This window comes from Ictidomys tridecemlineatus, unplaced genomic scaffold (assembly GCF_052094955.1).
Source record: "Ictidomys tridecemlineatus isolate mIctTri1 unplaced genomic scaffold, mIctTri1.hap1 Scaffold_95, whole genome shotgun sequence".
Classification (NCBI taxonomy): Eukaryota; Metazoa; Chordata; class Mammalia; order Rodentia; family Sciuridae; genus Ictidomys; species Ictidomys tridecemlineatus.
The window spans coordinates 425115-449313 of record NW_027526166.1 but is presented as its reverse complement, the minus strand read 5'-3'; positions in this window follow the sequence as shown (position 1 = coordinate 449313).

Below are 24199 nucleotides of genomic sequence, written 5' to 3'. Positions count from 1 at the left end.
CCTAAAGTTATATATAACTAAAAAGAACCAACAAAAAGGAATGAAACAGACAAACAACAAAGAAGGAAAATTGACTTGAAGTCTCTTGTTACTGAGTCGAAGGAATTCAAGCCAGAGAGCCTTTGCCCCTCTGCTGGAGTCTGAGAGCCCTGTGCTTAAGCTGTCTGCAGTCTGTGTCTAGAATTGATGATGGGGTTTACGAAGCTCAAGGAAGACAGCGAAGGTCTGCAAAGCCCTTCTTTCTACCTTTCAAAAGAAATTGACCAAATTATGCTATGTACATGCAAGAATGCATCATGTTGAATTCTACTTTTATGTATATTTATAATGCACCAATTTAAAAAGAAAAACAAACATACCATGCATATAAGGAGGACCAGAAGAGCAGAGGAAGAAGACGGGGGAGGGAAGCAGGAAGGGAAACTCAAGCACTGGGGATTAAACTGGAGCAAATGATATTACATACATGTATGAAATTGTTAAAAAAAATAACCCACTATTATGTATAACTATCATGCACTCATAAAAGATTTTTTTAAAAGTCTGTGAGGCATGCAGGAGATATTATTTGAACCCTGAATGCATGTGCTTTGCACCAGTGGAAGAAGGTGCCTTCATGGACTTGATGGTGTGGGGGTGCCCACTAAATAGTCACCACTTCATTCCAATTTACATGTCAATTAAAAAAACTTGTAAGTATTTTGTTTTTACATTAAACAGTTGTAATAGAATTCTGGAAACTCTTTCCTCAAGGTTTGGTGGAAGGGAGTTGGTAAATCTAGGGCTGCTGTATAGAATAAACATTGGATGTGGCCTACTGGTACTAAAACAAATGAAGCTGCTCACCTGGAATTCACATTTCAGTGGAGGTATCTGCCCACCTCAGAGGAGTTAGCGTGGGAATACTGGACCCAGAGAGCCTCATATTAAGTGAAATAAGTCAAACTTAGAAGGTCAAAGGCCACCTGTCTTCTCTCTTATGTAGAAGCTACAGAGGAAATAGGTAAAGAAAGGGGGCAGGATTTCATGAAAATTGAAGGAAGATCAATAGAACTGAGGAAAGAAACTTGGGGTGGGAGGAGGGAGTAAGTGCTGGGGAGTGATATTGGCCAAGTCCTGTTGTTATATTATGTACCTCTACAAATATGCAACATCAAAGCCCACCATTATATACAACTATAAAGTACCAATAAATATGGGGAAAAAACTGAGTAGATGGTCATGGTGTTCTAAATTAAGGAAGGCTTTGTCTATAATGGGGTCCAAGGCATGTGATTCATGACTGCTATGAAAATGGCCTGCAGGCTTTGAGTATCCCTCTAGGAAATAGGAACTTTATGGCTGGCTAAAGGAGAACACGAGGATAATGTACATGGTAGGGGATCCCCCATTGATGTGTTCTAGAGAGTTGTGGGTTTCACAGGAAGGTCTAGTGCCAGGCAGTGCCTGGAATGGTAGGTCAGGAGGCTGAGCCACATGCTGGCCATCTGAGAAAAGTGCTCTGTGTGGGAAAAGAGCTGTCCCTAGTCTGGGTGATATTGTTGGAGAAAGGGGAATAAAGAGGTCTGTGTCCTGTTTCTCCATCCTGGGAGGGAGCATTCTGTTTAACCATTTGAGCTTTGGTGGGGTGGGGTGGGGTTAAGGGGTAGTGGGGTGCTGTTCCTGGAGCTCAAGACAGCTATGTGTCTGCAGGGTCTGCTGTGTGGAAGAGAAGACAGGAGTCTGAGGGAGGGACCCACCTACCATTCTTCCCTCCCTCCCTTCCTTTCTTTCCTTCCTCTCTTTATCCTTCTCTCCCTCCCTTCCTTCTTTCCTTCTTTCCTTCCTGTGCCTGGCTGAGTTCTGACTCTGGGCTGGCCTTGCTGCTCTCTGGTTAGAGTTGCCCACTCCAGTAAAAGCGTCCAGATATGAATGATACATAATAATGATCATCCCAGTGTGAGCCCAGGAGTCTCGGTGCCTTGAACGAGTTGCATCCACTTTGTTGGTACCATAGAACTAATCCTTTATGATAGGTAAGAAATATGATTCCAGCTGCCAGGATAAGGACCCATGAGACAGAAAGGAAAACAAATATGATCGGGATCGTCAGCAGTTAAAATTGTAGGAATGGAGAGTAAATACCCTCTTGCCCCCTGTTGAAACGTGAATGATCACGTGAACTCACTGTGTGCTCCAGCAGTGTTACCAGGTACCTGGCTGAGGGCATTTCACAGCTCAGCATCAGCCTGACACAACCTGCCATGATAGGTGGCCCCCAACCCTTTACCTTATCTGAAGCATCTTGGGGAGGAATGCTAAATCTGGGACAGATCCCAAGGAGTCTGGGCCATTGAAACTGCTCTGAGAAACTCACATGCTGAAAGGGTTCCGAGAGGTGGATTCTGAAGATACTGAAGCCAGATCTGGGGGAAAGTAGACCAGCTTGAATCTCTTCTGGGCCATATGTGTGAAGAGAGATTTAGCATTCATCCTCAAGGTGCTTCAGATAGGGTAAAGTGTCAGGGGCCACCTATAAGGAAACAAATATGATTGGGATGGGGTTGTTGTGTCAGATGGCAGGTTGTGTCAGGCTGATGCTCAGCTGTGAAAGCCAGGTGCCTGGTAAATGCTGCTGAAGTAAACAGTGTGAGTTCATATGATCATTCAAGTTTCAGATAGCTCTCCTCTGTCAATTAGTAAGATGTTTCCCGTAATTTCTTAGGAGTCGTGTTGTTTTTAAATTTACCTGTATTCGTTTCTGGATGGCTATTATAACAGATTGCAGTAAACTTAGCGACTTCAAACAATAGAAATGCATTCTGGCAGGGAGTAGTGTCATGTGCCTTTAATCCCAGTGGCTCTGGAGGCTGAGGTAGGAGGATTTTGAGTTCAAAGTCAGCCTCAGCAATTTAGCAAGCCCCTGAGCAAATTAGTAAGATTCTATCTCTAAATAAAATATAAAAGTGGGCTGGGGATATTGCTCAGAGTTTAAGCACTCCTGGGTTCAAATGCCAGTACAAAAAAAAATGCATTCCTATTATTCTGGTCATCAGAAATATGAAAGAAGTCTTGATGGGGCCAAACCAAAGTATCAAAGGTTTGGTTTCTTTTGGTGTCTCTAAAGGAGAATCTGTTTCCTTCTCTTTACCAGCTTCTGGAAGCTATTTGCATTCCTTGGCCCTTTGACAACCCATCACCTTGTTTTCCCCTACTTGTGACACCAAATCGCCTGTCTTACTTACTAAAACATCTCACCCCCTTAAATCTAGGGAATATGTTGCAAGACCCCCAGTGAATGCCTGAAATCCCAGGTAGTACTGAGCCCTGTATATAAGCCCCACAATTCTATGATCCTCAGTCTCTTAACTGAAATAGTTACTAAGTGGCTGACGGGCAGATGGTGTGTGCAGTGTGATATGCCAGACAGAGAGATGACTCACGTTGCAGGCAGGATGGAGTGAGATTGTGCAAGTTTGTATCATGCTACTCAGAACAGTGTGCAATTCAGTGTTTATAAATTGTTTACATTGTTTATGTGGCATTTTCCATTTAGTATTTTCAGATCACAGTTGTCTGAAGGTAACTGAATCCTTGGAAAACAAAATCTGTGGCTGAAAGAAGGACTGTTATACAGTCAAATCCACCTCTGCCTCTGTTTTACAAAGGTTAATACAATTTAATTTAGGCTCTACCTCAATAATCCAGGTTAAATTCCCCTACCTCAAAGTCATTACCTTAATTTTATCTGCCAATTACCCTTTGTCTGTAAGTTAACACTTTCACAGGTTCTGAGAATTACGATGTTGACACATAGGAGGCTATTATTTATCCGGTCATACTCCATATTCTTCAGATTGAGCTGGTGGCCCCACCTGCTCTTCCAAGGCAGAGAAAGGGACTTAAGACCTCTGCTCCTCACAATGTCCTCTACAAGGAGTTTTTCTCACATATGTTTAACAAGCTCTCAAAATTATCTACAAATCAGGGTTCACTGTTACCATCATCTTACAAATGGGAAATTAGGAAGGAGACTAAAATTTCTAAGTTAGATTATTCAAATGTTAATTGAGCATCACTATACACAAAGCTCATGGACTTTCATTACTTCATCTGTTCCTTCTATAGAATGGAAAGTACCTGCTTTTACTTCCATTTTGCTTTTATCTGAAATAAGATAGATTGAGTAACAAAAATAAGACTGCCAAACCAGAAGTGAAGATGTTGAATTTGAACACAGATTTGTGATTTCCAGCCTCAGATGATTCCCCATCCTATTTCTCCCTGTCAAGAACTCTCAGTGCACAATCCTGCAGTGGTCTGAGGATGAGGGTTGCTGGTAGGTACTGGGAATACCCGCAGATGTTACCTTGTTATGTGCAATTAGTTTTCCTTGGATGCTTCCAGGACAACTGAACATCAGGACAGAAATAATGAACATCTACCCTGAGTGATTCTCAAACAAAAATGTGCAAAGAACTGTCTGGAAGCCTACAAAGAATAAAAGTCACCAAGCATGCACCTTTATCCCAAATTTTAATTCAATAGATCTAGGATGAGGTCTGTATCCATATTTTTAACATGCCTGAAAGCTTATTCTGATACAACTGAAGAGAAAAGTACATCTGGATGAAAGGGGCAATGAATTTTCTCTAGAATACAGCATTGGTTTTTCTTTTTAGGGAACACACTTAAGTGTTATGAAGAACTTAGCATAGAACTACACTCTCTAGAACACAGGATTAACTGACTGGTGAAAGACATCCTAAATTGGGGAATAGATGGTCAGTTCCCAGAGTACATGCACTCTTCAGAGATATTAGTGCAGGCATGGGGTTGTTGCTGCTTGGAAATCTGAGAAATAAAGCACTGTAACTTTATTTGGGCTGGGGGAGAACATATCAAACAAGATGCCTGGATACATGATTGGCTTCAGCAAATTTGTCCTATGGGAAGTTGCCTTGTTCAGATTTATAAACTTATCAAGTTTCCTTTTACTCTAGGTTGCATTTCCCAAGTTGACTTCCTGACACTGGTGCACAGGAAATCTGATTGAGTGGCATATTTCTCATGGTATGAAAGATATGCATGAACAATGATTCCTGACATATCATGAATAATAATATGATGATTGTCACACTGGGGTTTGATTTAGTTCATTGGGCTTTACAAGAAAAAGATTTCTTGAAAGAATTTAGATTCCTGGCTCAAGTGCCTTTGCTAGAAGGGGGTTTTGAATGAAAGAAAAGCAATAGTTCCAATTTCTTTCCATGGACCAGTTTTCAAGTGAAGTCACAGTTTTAACCAGTGTTGGTTGTGTACTGCTAAAAACCCAACTCTCCATTTTCCAAGGCAAGAGGAAGGGCCAGGGTTTCTGGTTTGGCAGTCTTATTTTTGTTACTCAATCTATCTTATTTCAGATAAAAGCAAAATGGAAGTAAAAGCAGGTACTTTCCATTCTATAGTAATTTTTAATGGCAGGGTCAGCAAATTATTCTAAGTGTGTGTCCTGTGATCTCCATAAAAGGGAATCATTGAATTTTCTGTCCACTTAGCGGTGTCGTTTGTTAATGATGGGCAAGAGGCTTGTATTATTTATGGAGCACTTTGATAACTCAGCAGTTTAAGGAGTATATATGAAGAAAGAGAGCACTTTATCATCTAATAAAATGCTGCATAACAACTCCAACTTTGAACTTATAGAAAAGGAATTGTGGGTTATCCTGCAGTAAAGGAGAAAATGGATACTGTGGTCTCACATTCAAACTCATTTCTCAACCTTTATGGCTGTGTGTGTATGTATTTGTGTGTGTGTGCGTTTGTATGCACATGCCTGTATATATCTGCCTGTACATGTAAGGTATTACTTCAAAACTAAGGAGATTTATTTCACCTATTATAAATTCTTCCCAAAGCAAAGAACCATCTCATTAAAATGCTGTAAGTTCATCCATGTGGGATTTGGGTGAAGGTAATTTTGGACAAGCCACTGTGTACTGGTAATGAGAATAGAAATGAATTCAACCCTCTAATGGGAAAGTGACAAGCAAATAAATTAATCTCCATGTTATCCAATTTTAGAAAATGATCTAAGACAAAAAACATTGCTAAAAGTTGAAAGGGAAAGTTAAGAGTCTCAAGGCTTCCACATGGATGATTTACAATGCAAAGAGGTTGGGTACTACAATCCAGGACAGATCTGAATATTAATATTTGCCCCCAGCCCGATTGCTGCCTCCTGCACTTTTTCTGTGCCCCTCTTTCTACGTTTCATATTAAAGTGTGAGTAAAATTCATATTAACTGTTATCAGCATACAGCGTACACACTGTGCTTGTTGCCTGAGACTGCGAGGGAGCCTGTTAGTTTTGCCTTAGTTTTGTCTTTTCATGAAACAAATGATTAACGCTGCCTATTTCCAGAAAAATAGAAATGGTGTATTGTAGTATAGAAAATGTGTGAATTATACCTTGATGTTCAGGAAGTGGGGTAGGTCAGGGACAGTTTCAGAGCTGTTGTCTTTGAACTTTCCACCTTTTACTTTCCCGTTATATATTGTTCTTCTACCCTAGGATTCCAAGACACCCATGCCATCTGCTCTAGTTTGGATCTTAAATGTCTTCAAAAGGCCCATATGTTGAAAGCTTGGTCTCTCAGGGAAGACCTACTGTGGAACCTCTAAAAGATGGGGCCAAGTTTGAGGTCATTGGGAACATGCCCTTGAAAAGGACAATGGTATTCTGGACCCCTCTTCTTTCTCTCTTTTGCTCCCTGGTCATGAGGTAAGCAGTTTTACAATATCATACATTCTAGCCATAAAGTATTGCATCACCACAGGTGTAAAAGCAATGGGGCCAGTCAATCATGGACAAAAAAGTGAGGCAAAATAAACTCTCTCTTTTTATAAATTGATTACCTCAGGTCTTTTGTTATAGTCATGGAAATCTGAGTAACATACCATCCTTAAGATGGTGATTTTTTTTTTTTGAGATGGGGTCTTACTATATTATCCAATTTGGTCTCAAATGCCTATGTTCAAGTAATCCTTCCACATCAGCTTCCCAAGTGTGAGGAGTATCTGCATGTATCACCTGGCAGGCACCATCCTTCAGTGCTAAAAATTCCTCTTCCAAGTTTTACTTTCCTCAAAATGCCTCATGCCTCTGAATTACTACTTGATCTTCTCCTTAACTTGGTTCAATCTTCTTCATATGAGCAGTCTCTTTAGCATTTCAGCCCCTCAGATACTGGCCCCCACAAGGAGCACCATCATGCTGACCTTCAAGACAGCTTTGTGACAAGGGCACAAGAAGGAGGAGGAGTTGAAATTCCTTTAGGTTTTCTTTGCTCTAACAAGACAGCACATATCACTTGAGGTCCTATTTCTTAACCCAAGGATTTTGACCAGAATTCTACCTAAAGCCAGGGAGCTGAGCCTCTAGGAGTCACAATTGACTCTTGTTTTAAAACAATGTTCCTTTTTCTTGCCTCCAGGTAATTTTGAAATAATCCTCACCCCGGACACACAAAAATTTATTATGTTTCTGGCCACAGAGAGAAGCCTTACACATTCCTAAAAGCAAAAATGTTATAAACAATATTTCTTTTGATAAAACAATTAAATTATCAATTAAGAATAAAAGGATAACAAAATATGATCTATGCCCCTTTAATAAATGCAAATTTTCTTTTCAATTTATTCTTTTTAGTTATATACAACACTAGGGTATGCTCTGACTTTGACCCCCACTTCCCTCCTTCCACTCCAGTGGTGGTGATCCATCTTCAATCTATTTTCAGTTTCCTTTTTTTTAAAATTAGTGTCCTGTGGATACACCCTATGTGGGGACCCACCATGCCATATTCATGCATGCACATATGAAAGTTTGGTCAGATTCATTCCACTGTTCTCTTTTCCTCTCCCTTTGTATTCCTCCTTAATCCTATTTGTCTATTTACTGATAATTTTTCAATTTTGATGAAATTCCCTTTCCCTTTTTTCCCATTCTCTCTCTCTCTTTTTCAATCCCCCACCCTTATTTTGGATTAGCTTCCTAGGGCATTAATTACCAGAATATACAAATGTAGCTTTCTATGCCAGGTATGGTGGCACACGCCTGTAATCCCAGCAGCTTGGGAGGCAGAGGCAGGAGGATAATGATTTCAAAGCCAACCTTAGCAATAGTGAGGTGCTAAGCAACTCTGTGAGACTTTGTCTTTAAATAAAATACAAAATAGGGCTGGGGATGTGGCTCAGTGGCCGTGTGCCCCTGAGTTCAATCCCTGGTACTCCCTCCCCAAAATATAACTACCTTAATTAATAATTATTAAGTTAAAGAGGAAATCACACCTCACTTTCCAAATGATTTAGAAACATACCATGAGAATGCATGTGGATGATGTTATTTTCAGTTCAAACACTGACATTCTAGATAAACCATGATATATTTTGATTTGTCCATTTTAAACCTAATGTAAAACTTAGGCAGGGAATTTCCTCAAATAGTAGAAATTAGTATACATTGTCCAAATGCATTAGTAACAAAATGCAACATTTCAGAGTAAGATTAAAAAAAAATGAGAAAAGTTGCAGAGTATGAACTAGATTGACTTAGAAAAACTAAACAGACAATCAGAGTTTTCAATACCTCAAAAGTACTCAGACAGAAAGAGAATGATAGGTACTTTAAGGCAAGTGCAGAACACTATAATCAAGAGCAAGCTGCCTAGACAGAAATATCAAAGTTAAAATTGAAAAGATAGTAAAAAGAAAATAATATCCATAAGAATGACACCAAATTAGGAGAGTCTGTTGAGTGAATTTTACTAAAGCATTTCCTTTTATATTAGATGATCTCTTTGTTATGCAAACTCTGCAGCAGCATAGAGCGGGGTGGAAAACAGTCTACCTCATTCTATGAGGCTTCTGTAAAAACTAACACCAAAACTAGACAAGGCCAACACAAAAGCAAAAACTACCAGCCAATCTCACCAACATATAGAGGTGCAGAAATTAAACACACACATACACACACTCACACACACACACACACACACACACACACACACACACACACCACACATTCAGCAAATGACAGGTAGTAATAGTTCTTAAAAATTGATTATTTTATAAAAAAGACTAGAGATGCAACTATGAAGTAACAGCTGAAAATTTCAATGCCTGTAAAGGAGATTTAGATGCCTAAAAGAATTAAAGGAGAGAAAAAAAACTCTCCATAGATTTCAAGAAAGAATTTGTTAAAAGTCAGCTCTAAGTTCTGATAAAAATGTAAGCAGAAACACAAAAATAAAGTTAGAAACAAAAGAAAAGTTTCTTAACTGTATATAAGAGAAATCATATGGAAAACAGAACCAAACATAAGAGCTAATAGTGAAATATCAGAAGTATTCATACTAAAATCATACAAAGAAAAAGGACACCCACATTACCACTACTATTTAACATTGGATAATGAATCTTAGTAATACATAAAGAATAAAAAAAGAGACAAAACTGTCATTTTCAAAAAATTTTATATGATTATCTACTCCAAAGTTCCAATTAATTGACAATAAAGCAACCTGATATACAATGAACTTTAAAAAATAAAACTTACCAACAATAACCAATTAGAAATGCAATAGAAAGAAATAAAGGCTATAATCATTCACTTAAATAAACATAAAATAAAAGAAATATGTCATTATCTTATTAGCTACAGCATTAAATAAACCCAAGTTAAAGAATATCTGTCTTGGGAATGGAGATAGTTCCAGATAGATGTGGGAGCTGTGCCATACACAGACATCTTGGTCTGCATCTAATAACAGCAACTATTATCTTTACCACATTGCCTCTAAAGTGACTTGGGGGTTATAATCCCAGTTAGCCAGAGAGGAGGAAAGGACAGAATATCACCTATGGAAGGTCTTCATAAGCCAGGCCATGAAGTGACCTTCACATTCTGTGGGTGAGCACTCAGTCACATGACAAGATTGAAATGCAGGTGGAGCTGAGAAAAGATGAAGGGATGATAGATTTTTAAACAGGGGTGTTCATCATAATCTTTTCTTGGCATGAAAACCTTGGGGCTTGTTCAAGCATTTCCCCAGGAGATCAACACCAAGCCCCAACAAACTCAAAGTCTCAGATCTTTGGATAATGTGCCCTTTCTTTCTTTGCCAGGATGTAGATCCTCATCATCCAGTAACCTATAAACTACACACCACAGCACAGAGTATAGCCCCAATCAAAACTCCCATTCAGAAGGAGATACACCAGAAATACCAGGAAACAGAAATCAACAGCCTCTTTCCATAGTGGATTCAAATGAACTGGGCCAGGCCTTGGAAAAGGATCTTGATTAGACATTGGATCTGAGTTAAAGAGAATGTCCTTTGGCCATATTTCTCAGTGGCTCCTGGCTCTACCATTTAAAGAGAACTTTTCTTTCCTTCCATTTTAGAGGGGAGACTATATGGTTTTATGGACATTTTCCTGCCAGTATCAATTGGGAGGTTCAAAGTTTATGCTATATTTTTGGATTTTCTTACATTCCTGGTTTGTTTGCATGTTTGTTTATTTGGATGCAATTTCCTCAAAAAAAAAAAAAAAACAGTAAGATTTTGATCCATTGTCTAACAGTCAATTTCACATGACAAATCCCAAACCCATATTATAACAAAACTTATAAATTACTTATCTGAAATTTAAACAAGTGCCCATATGTTTTATTTGGTAAATCTGACAATCTGATAGTTACCACCTGGATCCTGACCCGATAAATATTTACCCCTGTATGGCTGGACTTTGCTGAATCTTTGTGTCTACCCAAAGGTTAGCTTTCCTCTGTTGAAACCCAATTCTGTAATGTGATGTTATTAAAAAATGAAAATCTTTAAAAAGTGAGCAATTCATGAGGGTAGAACCCTCATGATGAATTAGTACCCTTAGAAAAAAGACCCAAGAGGCTTTTTGTGCCTTCAACTTTTTCAAATATTTTCAATCTGTACTTGGTTGGATACAGATTAAGAGCCCACCAATATGGAGAGATGACTATATCTATATTTACACATCTATGTCTACATCATATATGTCAATATCTATCTATATCATCTATATCTAGCTCTCTGTGTGTATGTATGCATGTGAATATATGGATTTTCACAAAAAAAATGGTCCATATATAACAACATTTTTTCCTCACTTTTTTAAGCATCAAAAAGTGAGGGTTAGTGGAGAGGAGTCCTCCTAAAAGATAAATATTTTCCCATTACATTTAAATGGTGTTGCATTTCAGCTAATTCTTATAATAGCTATTGATGTAGCAGATGGAAAAAAAATCTATTAAATCCTTGAATTCTAATAACCTTGATGCTACGCACCATGTTAGGAATATTAAGATCTCTTCTTCACAATGAACAAGTTAACAAGCTTTGCCCTTTAAGACCTCACCAAGACCACAGGCCACATCCAGCCAACATGATTCAGTAAAGTCACTGGAGTTCTAAATGTGGACAGGTTTCTGATACATAGCCACAAGATACTAGGAGATACAGTTTGCTATTGCCATGGGATACTTCCAGGATAGATGTGTACTGTTGTACAAAACATCTCATGTTATTCAAAGGTACCTAGGTCAGCCTGAAGTCAAGAGAGCCCTAATAAATAATTAATAATGCACTTTCATGGTTTTATAATTAATAGTTAATATCAGGAAATCTACAATGACTAAGACATTCTCTTACATTTATGAGAAAAGTAGTGATTAGACACCTATCTTTTTTGAAGCTTAAAAGTGAGCATGAATTCCAATAGCATTTGGGCTCTTTCCTTGGATGTGTGCCCCCTTGACTCTCTTAGGAGTAAAAACGTATGCATAAAATTCAGACCATACAACTGTTTTAAAACCTCCGATGTGAGACTTTAGGGTTAATTTGGTGTGTTCTTCACACTGAATTCAATGGTAAGTAGAAAATGGAATTCCAACAACACAAAGCATGTGGTGCCATTATAATTAACTATAACCTGAGGTTGCTGGGGAAGAAATGTAGCATGTGCCTTGGGTGCCACTCTTGACACTTGTAGTGGCAGTGCTATGGGAATGAGGGGAGGGACATGATAGCCACATATGACTGCACAAAATAGCAGTCACAGGACATGATGTGGTTTCAGTAAACTCTTGGCTTGTATCATGATCAGACAATCAGACAGCTTCTGCAATGAGCACTAACACAAAACATCTTGTTTCCTTATAGTAGCAATTTAGAAAGGGCTGTTATAAAACTCCAAGTTTAATTCAGTAGGTCGCAGTCAACAGTATAAGTTGAACTCTCAGACTTACCAATACCCTTGTGAATAAGTTAGAACTGGGATATCTATGTGAATTTGTGAAAAGTTGAAAAATGTGAACTTCATCTGCACCATTTCTTTCTGGAAAAAGCAGTCCACTCACTCTGTTAGAACAACTTTTCCTTATTTAAAGACTTTTTAATAACTTCACCTGGGAGGACAACCCTTGCAGTTGATGCCTGAGACCCTCAAAGCCTACCCCCATCATTCCTTATTGTCTTGAGGTCTCAAATTAGGGTTATAAACATCAAGTTTGCTCCACAGGGACAAATGCAAAATCTGATCCATGGGGAGAGTCTTTGTTCAGCACTGAGAATTGAACTCATGTCTCACACATGCAAGGTAGGCAGTTGACTAGTGATCTACATCCCCAGCTCCTGGGGAGATTCCTATATGTGGGAGAGTTGGGGGGCAGCAGAGAAAAAAGATAAAAAGAAAAAAAAATTGCTGATTCAAAGCACTGAAAACACAGGTAACGGTATATGTGTGGATTCTAAGAATATTAAACCTTAGAATATTAAGCCACAGAATTCAACACTAGGTAAGCTGAACTTATCCATACTTACAGAGATTTGGGCTGAATGTGTCAACTTGAGCATTTTGGAGCAGCTCTTATAGCTTGCTTGGCTAGTGAAGTGAAACACAGAATCGATGATGGTTCACATCTAGTGAGTTCAAACTCTTCTGCTCTCTGTGATAGTTCCATGCACAGAAATCTATGCATCCCACAGAACTTGCCAAACTACTGGTGACATTGTCTTGATTGGACCTGGTGAGCAGGAATAGCAAGAACCCTAAATGTCTTAATGAGACATATGTGAGGCCTATGGTAAGTGATAAAAGCATCGAAAACTCAAGGCCAACGAATTTGGTGAGGTTTCTTGTGACCATGTGGTCTGAATCATGTTGGGACAGTTTCTTCAAAGTGATAGAAAATTTGTTCCATCTTCTGCTGCCTACTTCTAAAAAATGTACAGTTTTAGTTTTTTGCCCTTTTGGAGGTAACATATACCATACCTGAGAGTGCTGTTCCAACTATTTACTGAGCTACCCCAAAAGATTCAAGTGTTGAGTGGGTCTTGGAGCAGGACTTTTATCATTATGGACATGCATAATGGACACTGAATGTCTGTTTCATTCAGTGAAACTTGGGTATTGTTATGGACTGATTTGAAAGTTAAGTCAGGCCAACCCCATTCTGCTCAGATATTTTACCAGTGCAAATTAGCCCCTCTTCCTGTAAGAGCTCATTTGCATAGAAGCTGACAACCCCACCCACTTGCACCCTGACCACATGTCTTTGAACTATGGAGCTGGTGCTAGATTACTTTCTGAGTGGATATGGGGCATGTCAATTCTGAGAACTTGGTGACACTTTATGAAATGTGTCTCCTGATTGTACTTGCCTCTCCTGCCCACCTCCTTTGTAGTTTTTCTGTTTAAATGGCCCCTCCACCTGCATTCAGTGTCTTGGGCTGCAGAATTGTCTGCTTTCTGCTCCCTTGGAATGGCCGGAATAAATCCTTTGTCTTTTCTTCAAAAAGACCTTGAGTTTTATTTGGAATTTTAGAATCATGCCTTAACAGTATGAACCTTCTGTCAAAGCTAAATTATAATCACTATGTAAATATCTAGGAGAAAATCTGTGTTCTAATCTGTGTATAATTATTAGTATTTTTTAAAGAGAGAGAGAGAATTTTTTAATATTTATTTTTTTAGTTTTCAGTGGACACAACATCTTTATTTTATTTTTATGTGGTGCTGAGGTTCGAACCCAGCACCCCGAGTATGCCAGGTGAGCACGCTACCACTTGAGCCACATCCCCAGCCCAGTATATTTTTAATATTTATTTTTTAGTTGTAGTTGGACACAATACATATATTTTATTTATTTATTTATATGTGGTGCTGAGGATGGAACCAGAGCCCTGCATATGCCAGGCAAGCACTCTACTACTGAGCCACACCCCCAGCCCCTAATTATTAGTATTTTTAAATCAGCCATCATCTTGCTCTGCCACCAAGCTTTGTAGAGACAGAACAGGAACTCTGTGACCTCATGGCCTGAGCCATTCCCTATATACTTCTGTGCACTGAGACACCAAGCCATGAGATGGAAGTGGTTTCACAGAGACTAGGTTTGAGCAACACCAGAAACACATTTTGTGAGCAGGTGGCTTAGACACTGATTGCATCTTCTCCTGCTCATTTGTCTTTTTCCTCCACAGTTTAAATTGATGACCCCATCGTATTTCCTTACTGGATTCCAAGTGGTTCTACCTAATGTGTTGGCACCAGCCACAAGTGGATACCTATAGCACCATAGCCTTACTCAAAAATGACCTTGAAGATTACTACTAAAGGCATATTTCCCAAGTGGGCAGAACTTTAAGCAGTATATTTAGCTTTTACTTCATCTGCATAAGTGATGGCTAGAAGTCAGATCTACAAAAATTCATGTGCAGTACCTTGACTAGATGGTCAGAGACTTGGAAAGCGCAGAATTGATTAATAGCAAATACACTGGAGAAACAGTGCGTTAATGGACTTCTAAGGGAACCAGGAAGGAATCTCTGCCATTTCCTTAGAGCTACTTACTTATTCTCTCATTGCAAATGCTAAGGCCCTTACTTGGTCAGTGTTGAATTCAGCCTACTAAATTCTTGCCCCACTCTGAAATAGGGCTATACATCCTGACAGAGGGACAGAATCAACTTTGCTCCTGATCAGCCCTCCCAGGTTTTCATAATGAGGCCCCATAACCCTCTCTCATCTTACTTAGCTCAACTGCATAGCAACTCTCTCCTTTATAGCACAAACTCCTCCAGTTCTGGGAAATCTGTGATTATCCAGATTTTATTTCATTCATGTCTTTTTTTCTTCCTCACTACTTCCCTCCACATACCCGGAAACCTACCAATTTCTAAATGCTCTGTTCATGTGTGATACCTTCCCCAACATTTCCACATGCTCTAACCCAGTATTGTCATCTAGTTTATGCTTAATTCCTCCATTTATTTCATGATATTTTTGTTGAGCCCTTGAGAGTTCTTTTATCTGGCTGGAATTTCTTCCTTTTTTCCTGTTGTCCTCTGAAGTTGATTGGTTACTAAATCGCATTTACTTGTTTCAAAAAATATTTTTATTTTTGCTGTGTATCACCACTCTAATGAGTGCTGATAACAACTAGGTCTGCAAATGCAAACATGGTCTGGTAATTACAAACATATGCTGCGTGAAAAGTGCTTACTAAGCACAAAGCACTTTTCATGGTCATGTCCATCATATAATCCAAACCAAGATCTCATGAGACACATACCATTATTTTTCTCATAAGGAAACAAGTGAAACAATCTGCCCATGGAAACTAGTTTATTGTGACTGAAAGTGCTTAAAATAGAAAAGCCTACACAAGAGAGAAAAGGGTTTGGGGTGTCCCATTTTATATAATGTCCTCCAGACTCATCCATGTTGCTCCAAATGACTGGATTTAATTCTTATTTATGGCTGAATCATATTACATTATGTTTATTACACACTTAAAAAATCTATTCATCCATTGATGGAAACCTAGGTTGATCCCATATCTTGACTATTATAAATAGTACTGCAATAAATATGGGAGTGTGAATGTTTAGTGCAGGAGATTTTTGAGGGTACTCAGATGTCACATTCACACTGGTATGGTGTGGGAAGGGAGGAAAGTGAGGCAGCTTCTTCTATATATGTATATGCATATATGTAGATGATATGGATATGGATATGGATTATATATATGTGTAGGTACATGCAGGTGTGTATATGTATATGTATGTATGTATGTATATGGATTTTCATTTCCTAACAGATTCAGGTGCTTTAGAAACATAGTTTTAAATCCACTGTTTTAGGACCACAATTGAGAGTCAGGAAGATTAAATCTCTTGCCAAAGAAACATGAGTATTTAATGATAATTTCCAAGCTCCAGCTTCCCATTGTGACCAGATGTTTGTTTCCTTTCAAAGACTTGGGGCAGGATATTCTTGAGGAATAGGATGAGCGATTGGCACCTTTCAGGCTGGAGGTCTGTGCCTGAGGCTCTGTGGCTCAGGGACTCCTCAGCATGTGACCACATGGTATGGGCCAGTTGAGCACTGCTGCCAGTGGGTCACGCTGCCCTCATTACTTCTCTGCAGTTACCCTTAAAGTTATAGTATGTTGGCGGCTCTGTTGCTGATGCACATTTTATTTCTTGGATAATTATCATTTTCTTGTTACTTGCAGGCCGAGTTCAGTGGCCCCTGTCTGCACTGTGAAGATCTGCAACTTTACTCTCATTATCATCTTACTAAAGAATGGATTCAATATAACTGGTACAAGGATGCTGGAAGGCCAATATTTCAAATTAACATATGACCACAATTATTTTTTTTTCACTAAAATGTGCCTCTCAAGAACAGAAAAAAGAATAAAAGTGAAAGTGTACAGCCAGGAATTAAGATGATTTTCTTACTTGAACTATGCCAAGGAAAGCAGGGACTTCTTGTGGGGAGTGGAGGAAGACAGAGACTTTCAAGGCCTGCCTGTCATTCCATCTTCCAAAGGTAATAAGACTTTCTCTGCTGTTTTACAAATTAGCACACTGAGCTGGAATCACGTGGGTCTCTCCTTGATTGCAGCAAGCTCAGTGGTGCCCATCAAATACTTTTAACCTTTTTTAATGGGAAGAACAGCAGGTAGGCAAATACGACTTCTCTAGCCTCAAAGAACAAACACATCTTAATTTCTTTTTATTTTTAGCAAATTATTAACAAAGCCCTGGTATACTTTACAAACATCGTAGAAGAAAATTTGTTCTAATTCTGATTAGAACAGAACATTTTTGTGTGCTATAATGCACAAACCTCATCTTAGGAAGAAATTAACCTTCTGGAGAAATGCTTTTATTGGTATTTTAATGGATTAAGAATTCTTCTAAACACCAACTGCACACCAGTTATGTTGACCCCTTACAATACACACTGGGTTTCCGGGACCATTATAGATTTCACTTCCTGCAGCAGCTAGGCCATCTTTTGCACCCGTGCCTGCCTGCAACTCTTTAACCATTTTTTTTTCCTATAAAATTTCCTACCAAAAGTCAGTCTTTAAAATGACTTCTTAGAGATATTGTCCCTGGCAGCAGACATAATGAAAGTTATAAGAAAGGTATAACATTGAAGAAGGAAGAGAAGGCATGGTGGAAGCAAATTACATTTTCCATGATGTTTACAGTTACTTGAAATTACCCATTATTTCATTTGCATCCTTAGACAAAAGCCCATGTGTAAAAAGGTATTTGGGCCCCATTTCACAGGTGAGGAAATGAAAAAGGCAAGAAGGGAAAGTTTTTGTTCAAAATCTCACAACTAACTCAGAAAATCTCAGGGTCTTAACTTAAATCTCATTTGTTTTTGAAACCAAGTATTATAAGCCCTTAGACCATATACCAAGTACATGCAAAAGAATGCTTATAAATCATCACAGACTGATGTGAGTAGAAAAAACCAAGTGCACAGGCCAACATACGTATTTGTATGAAGTCAAGCCTGCCTGCAGTGTATCAAACCTGCCCCGGAATTCTCTTACTGCTACTGAACTGTGAGCAGATGCCAATGTCCTAGGTTACCTATGCCAAAGAGGCACATTCAAAGCACATGATGCAGGAGTTTGAATGTGAAATGTTGGATGTTTGTCTTAAAGCATCTTCTGTGTTCCATCAGTAATTGTTCAGAGGGGACTGTTTGTGTGCTTTTTTGCTCTCCTCACAATCTCTCCAAATACATCTTCCTTCTGTCCTCTGGGAGGAAACATGAGAAAGGTCATCAAGTTTAAAAAAACGAAAATAACAAACAAACAAAAATACCTCTTGTTGCTGAAAGAAACATTAATAATAGATAGCTTGAATGTATTATTACATAGCTTGAATGTATTTGCTTAAGAGACCATTTGAGGAGTTGGCTCTGGAAATTCCAGAATTAGAGCCCTGATGCAATTATGAAATCAATTTTTTTTAAAACTCATACTTTGGGATTGTTAACAGAAGAAAAAGGGTATGAGTCAGCCTTCTAAATGTTGTTCTAATTTGTGCCTCTGAACTTTGTGATGGAGGTGAAGAAGGGCAAAAGTTACTAGTCAGACAGAGAGCTTATTAGATTTCTTCCACAGACTTGGCAACTAAGTAGAAATGAACTAGTCTTTAGAGACACAACACAATTGCAGTTCTCTGGGAACCAGCCTTAGATCCCCATCATTTGTGAGTTGAAAAGGATGACCATAGCAAGAGCCTTTAAGGACCTTGGTATTCAGGCTGGCAAACTCCAAGTAAGAATGCTGAATGAGGCAGAACTTCCTTGGAATAGTGTTGAATCAGTGAATTTCAATGAAACAGCCCTCAGAGGCATAATACTTAGTGATTTCAGTCTGCATTATTTATTGACTAGTGGGGAGTTTGTGGGTTTAACATTTTATTAATATGGCAGCAGGTCATCTGAGAAAGTTGTAGCCACTGAGAAGGCTCCCAAGAAGCACATTTTCGTATTATCAACAGTGCACTTTTAGGACTTGAGCAGAGTCCCTGGTGTATCTCAGGGGACAGACAGAAAATGCTGGGTCTTCTACTCTGAGAGTGAGGAAAATATGGATCTACTTTCTTTCTTAGATGATCTTGTGGTTCTTATTCTGTGTCTTCAGACTCAGGTAGGGCTGGGAAGCAGCAATCTAAACAAGTCTGTTCTATAACCGTTCATTAAGTGATCCCAAGCTATCTAGCATCAAATAAGCATTTTCGAATCAAGAATATAAAATTAAGGACAATTTATATACAAAAAGATTTGAAAGGGATTCAACCTAATGGTATAAACTTTCAATAAGGTACAACTTAGACACTTTAAAAAAATAGAGAAAAACTCAATATTCATAATTTTTCCTTCCCAGATTACATTAGAAACTTAAAGTGAAAAATAAAGTCAAATAACTACCAGATACTCTCTAAAGAGAGAGAGAGAGAGTGTGTGTGTGTGTATATATATATATATATATATATATATATATATATATATAGGTTTAAATATATAAATAATTATATATATAAATAATTTATATATACTTATATAGGTTTAAATATGTAAATAATTTATGTATATAGGAATACACACATACACATATACATATGCAGTAGCTGGACATAATAAGTGCTAAATACATATTATATATTATTCTGGTGTGATATTTAATTATAAATAGTTTTTAACCTCAGGTAAAAAGAACATTAATTATACATCTCAGATCAAAACCCTTCATTAGCCTGAACATAACCTCTTTTGTTTCATATATATCTAGATAATATATATGTATATGTATGTATATGATTATCAATTATTTGAGGAACTCAGGTGAAAAGAGAAGAATATTAATCATACATCTTAGGTCAAGTCTCCTAATTTACATGATTACTACCTCTCTTTTGTTTCATATATGTTGTCCTTATTGCCTATTCCATTCTATCCTCTTAGCATATTAAAATTCCATCCCAATTTATTAGCCAGAATGCATTTTTTCATTTATATTCCATTACAATATAATGGAATATATTATAATTATAATTATACTATAAGGTCTGTTTTCTTTGCATATATTTAAAGTTACATCAATAGGATTTTGCTATATATTACATTACGCTTCCTAATTTTCCACTTGGATGTGTTTTTAAGATATTCTTTTTGTTGTCTTTACATTTTGTCTGTAGCATGTATTCACCATGTTTGACATATCTACTTGCAAATAAAAAATTTTAAATACTGGATTTTTATAGTCACATACACAGTTACTTTTTCTAGAGATTTTTTTATTTGTATTTGTATGGTTTCAAGTTATTATGTAGTTGTATTTTGTTTTAGCCCAAAGGACTCCATTTAGTAATTCTTATAGAGCAGGCCTAATGCTGACAAAAACCTCAGCTTTTGTTTATCTTATAATACAATTTATTTTTTCAGTTTCAAAGGACAGTTTTCCTGGATTAGAATTCTTATATCATGGCTTTATTTTCCTTTTTTGCACTTAAATTATGTCATTTCACCACATTACATCCTCCATAGTTTCTGATATGAAATTGGCTGTTAAAATTATTGGGAGACTTGTACATGATGAGTTGCTTCTATTTTGCTGCTTCCAAGAATCTCTTTTACTTTGGTTTTGGTGATTTGATTATAATGTGCTTCAGTGTGGATCTCTTTGTGTTTATCCTACAGCATTTGTTGCTCTTCTTGGATATTTAGATTCATGTCTTTCCACAGATTTGTGAAGTTTTTGGCCATCATGTCTTTAATTATTCTTTCTCCACTTTTCTCTTTCTCCTTCTGAGATTCCCATAATGTTTGTGACTGTTGTCTCACAGGTCTTTCAAGTTTTGTTCATTGTTCTCAACTTTTTCCCCTTCCTTTCCTTAGACTTAATAATTTCATTTGTTGTATCATCAAGTTCACTGATTCTCTTTTGTGTTTGATCACATCTGTTGATGAAACCTTTTACTAAATTTTTCATTTCAACTACCATATTTTCAGGTCTGGACCTTCTTTTTGGTTAATTTTGATAATTTCTATCAATTCATTAATATTCTCTTTTCATACATATATACTTCTTTTTTATCAGTGAATTACTTTAGACAGTTTATATATTTTTTTTAATTTAGTAAGTGCAGTGTTTAAGCTTCATGATGGACAGTTTCTGTTCACTTTCTTCTGAATGACCCATATTTTCCTCCTTTGTATGCCTTGTGCTTTTGTTGTTGTGGAAGTGCTGTTGAAAACCGAATATTTTGATAATTATCTAGTGGCAATTATAAATCAGATCCTTTCCCCACCTCAAGGTTTGCTGTTATTGATATTTGAGGGATGTATTTTTTTCATATTGGCAAAATATTTTTGTAAAAAGTGTATTTCTTATCATGTGTTCCTGAAATCTTCTCATTTGGCCGGTGCTCTGACAAAGATTTCCTTACATGGTTTGAGTCAAAACAAAACACCTATTTTTTCACTTCAGATTGACCCTGAGCAGGAATGCTTCTTCATTGCTGAGATAGGCCACTTGCAATTCACCATTAGTCTTCATGGAGATATTGGTCTAAAGGCAGCAAGTACAAGTCTAGGGTTACTTATTTCTTTTTCTGATAATGTATTTTCCTCTGAGATTTACTTTGCACTTCAGATCCACACTGTATGCAGTAGCCCTTCAAATCCTTGAGGTACCCATCAAGAGTCTTCCTCCTTAATCACCTCCTTCTCAGGCCTTTAGGTTCATCTGCTACTTTCTTCCTCTCCATCATTTGTCCTAGGTGGCTATGGGTAATGCTTGCATCAGATGCTGCCTGGAAAGCCATTCTATCTGATGAAGATGAAGCAGGGGTCAGCTTCTATTCTAGTAGGCTTTCAGATAAACACCACACATGTCACAATCCACAACCATAATTCTTCTCATCCCAATTATCTAGTGACACTGGCAAGTCACACCATTAATGCATGCTGTAGTACCCTGGGTCACTACTGAGCTGGAAAATAGAAAATAGTATATGGATTAGAAAAAAAAAAGACCTACAATTCTTTTGTAATAAAGTTTATTTGCACCATCTTTTTATTAATCACTCTCTGGTTCACAGATAAAATATTAGTCTCATCTAAAAATACCCTTTCAGAAATGCCCAGAATAATGTTTGACAAAATATCTGGGCACCCCATACTGAGTTATATTGACACAAAAATTACCAATCATAAATATCCCCTATCGACTTCACACACACACACACACACACACACACACATCCAGAAGATACAATTAAAAGGATATATTTCTTTCTCACATGATACAATGATCCTTCATATAAGAAAACACTCTAATCCTTTCCTAGAAAAGTTTTTAAAAAATCATTGGATAATATTTACTCTTTTCCTTTATATCATGGAACTAAAGTACTATGGTATAAATTTAACAATACTTAAATATTAGGTTTATATAAAGCCAATACATCTTATGCTATATGACAAGGAAATTAAATATTGAAAAATAAATTATGACAATTACAATCCTCATTTCTGTAACTGGTTATGTGATAATAGCTAGTATCCATAAGTACTTCCTTCCAGTGTATTCTATATTCATTATAACCTCAGCAAGCACCTCAGCTGGTCATAACTCATTATCTGATGGGGAGACTCAAACCCCTATCCCTAAAGAATCTAGACAATTAGATTGTGTTTTAATTTTCTCTTGAGTATAGTCACAGGGCATGATTTTACTAAGGGATATCTTGAAGGATCTCTGTATTGCAGACATACTTTTCCTTGTCTCCTTGTGGAATTCGGGGTTCAATTCAATTTCTTCTCAATATTCAGGATCAATTAATCCAATCAGTACAGTACTCCTTCTTTGCCAGTTGATTTTCAGGCTTGAGGAACACAAAGTGACTAGACTAGTGTCAATCCTAGCTTCCAGTTCTATGGAATTATTGTTACGTCTCATGGTGGAAGCATTCCTCCTTCTGGAACTACAACCGTTAGAGGAGCAAAACATAATATCATGGGGACAAAAAAATGTTACTAGTGGGTCAGAAGGGGTTCTAGTAAGTGACACCACTCCCATTTTCATTCCTTGATTCCTGGGTCCATGAATCTTGGCTATGGGAGTGAAAGCACCATGCATTGGAGCTGATTTAGAGCATATTCAGTTTCTTACAAAACTTTGCCTCGGTTCTGCAAGGTATTGCTACCTAGCTCATATTGTTACTGAGTCTTCAAATAGCCATTCCTCTTCTATCAAGCCTCTGACTTCAGGATGGTGGGAAACATCGCAGAATCAGTGAAGTCTATAATCATAAGCCCTTTACTACCTTTTGTTTGTGGTAAAGTGAGTTCTTTGTTTAGAAACAATGCTGTATAAAATACCATGGTGGTGAATAAGCTTTTCTGTAAGTCCGCAGATTATGGTTTTTGCAGAAATCATTGCACAAAGGGAATAGAAATACATATCTAGATTAAGTGTTACAGTGAGAACAGAATGCTTCCCCTTTCACGATGAAAGCAATTTAGTATAATCAACTTGCACCAAGTAACTGAGTGATTATCCTGGGGAATGATGCTATATCAAGAAAATCAGTGTTCATCTCTGCTGCTGGCCACTACTCAGTGGTGGCCATAATCAGGTCAGGATTGGTAAGTGGAAGTCTATGTTGCTGAGCCTACATAACTTCCATCCCTCTCATGGGGTAAATTCATTTGGTAATGACAGACATGGATGGGGAAGAAACTGACTTTATGTACAGAATATATTATCTATTCACTTGATTATTGAATCCCTCTCATTCTTAGTTCACCCTTTGGTAAGTATTGACAGGGAACACAAATATCCTCACAATTTTTCCCAACAAGGTCTATGCACATACTTCTTCCTTGTCATCTGTCTTCTCATAATGTTGCTTACAGTTCAACCACTGGCCAAAGCTCAAGAATTGCTATATAATTACAGGTCTGTAACTTATCCTTGCAAGTAAAAACACAACCAAATGTGCTACTTGAATTTCTCCCCACCAGAAGAATTTTCCTTTACCAATTTCCTTCAGGGGTGTCCAAAAGAGTGTCCATCTTTGGGTGGTTAATGCTTATTATGCAGAACCATTTATAAACCAGGCCTGAGACATCTCTTCCTCTGTCATTGGTTGTGAGAAACACTCCATGAGGCCATAGGTACAGACTGGGAGAAAGAAGAGAAGAAGGAGTAGGGACCAGGTAAATTTTGTCACTTATGTAACTTGATTCTTTTTCCAGGGACTCATCTGGCCTGATCTTGTATATTCCACTTTCA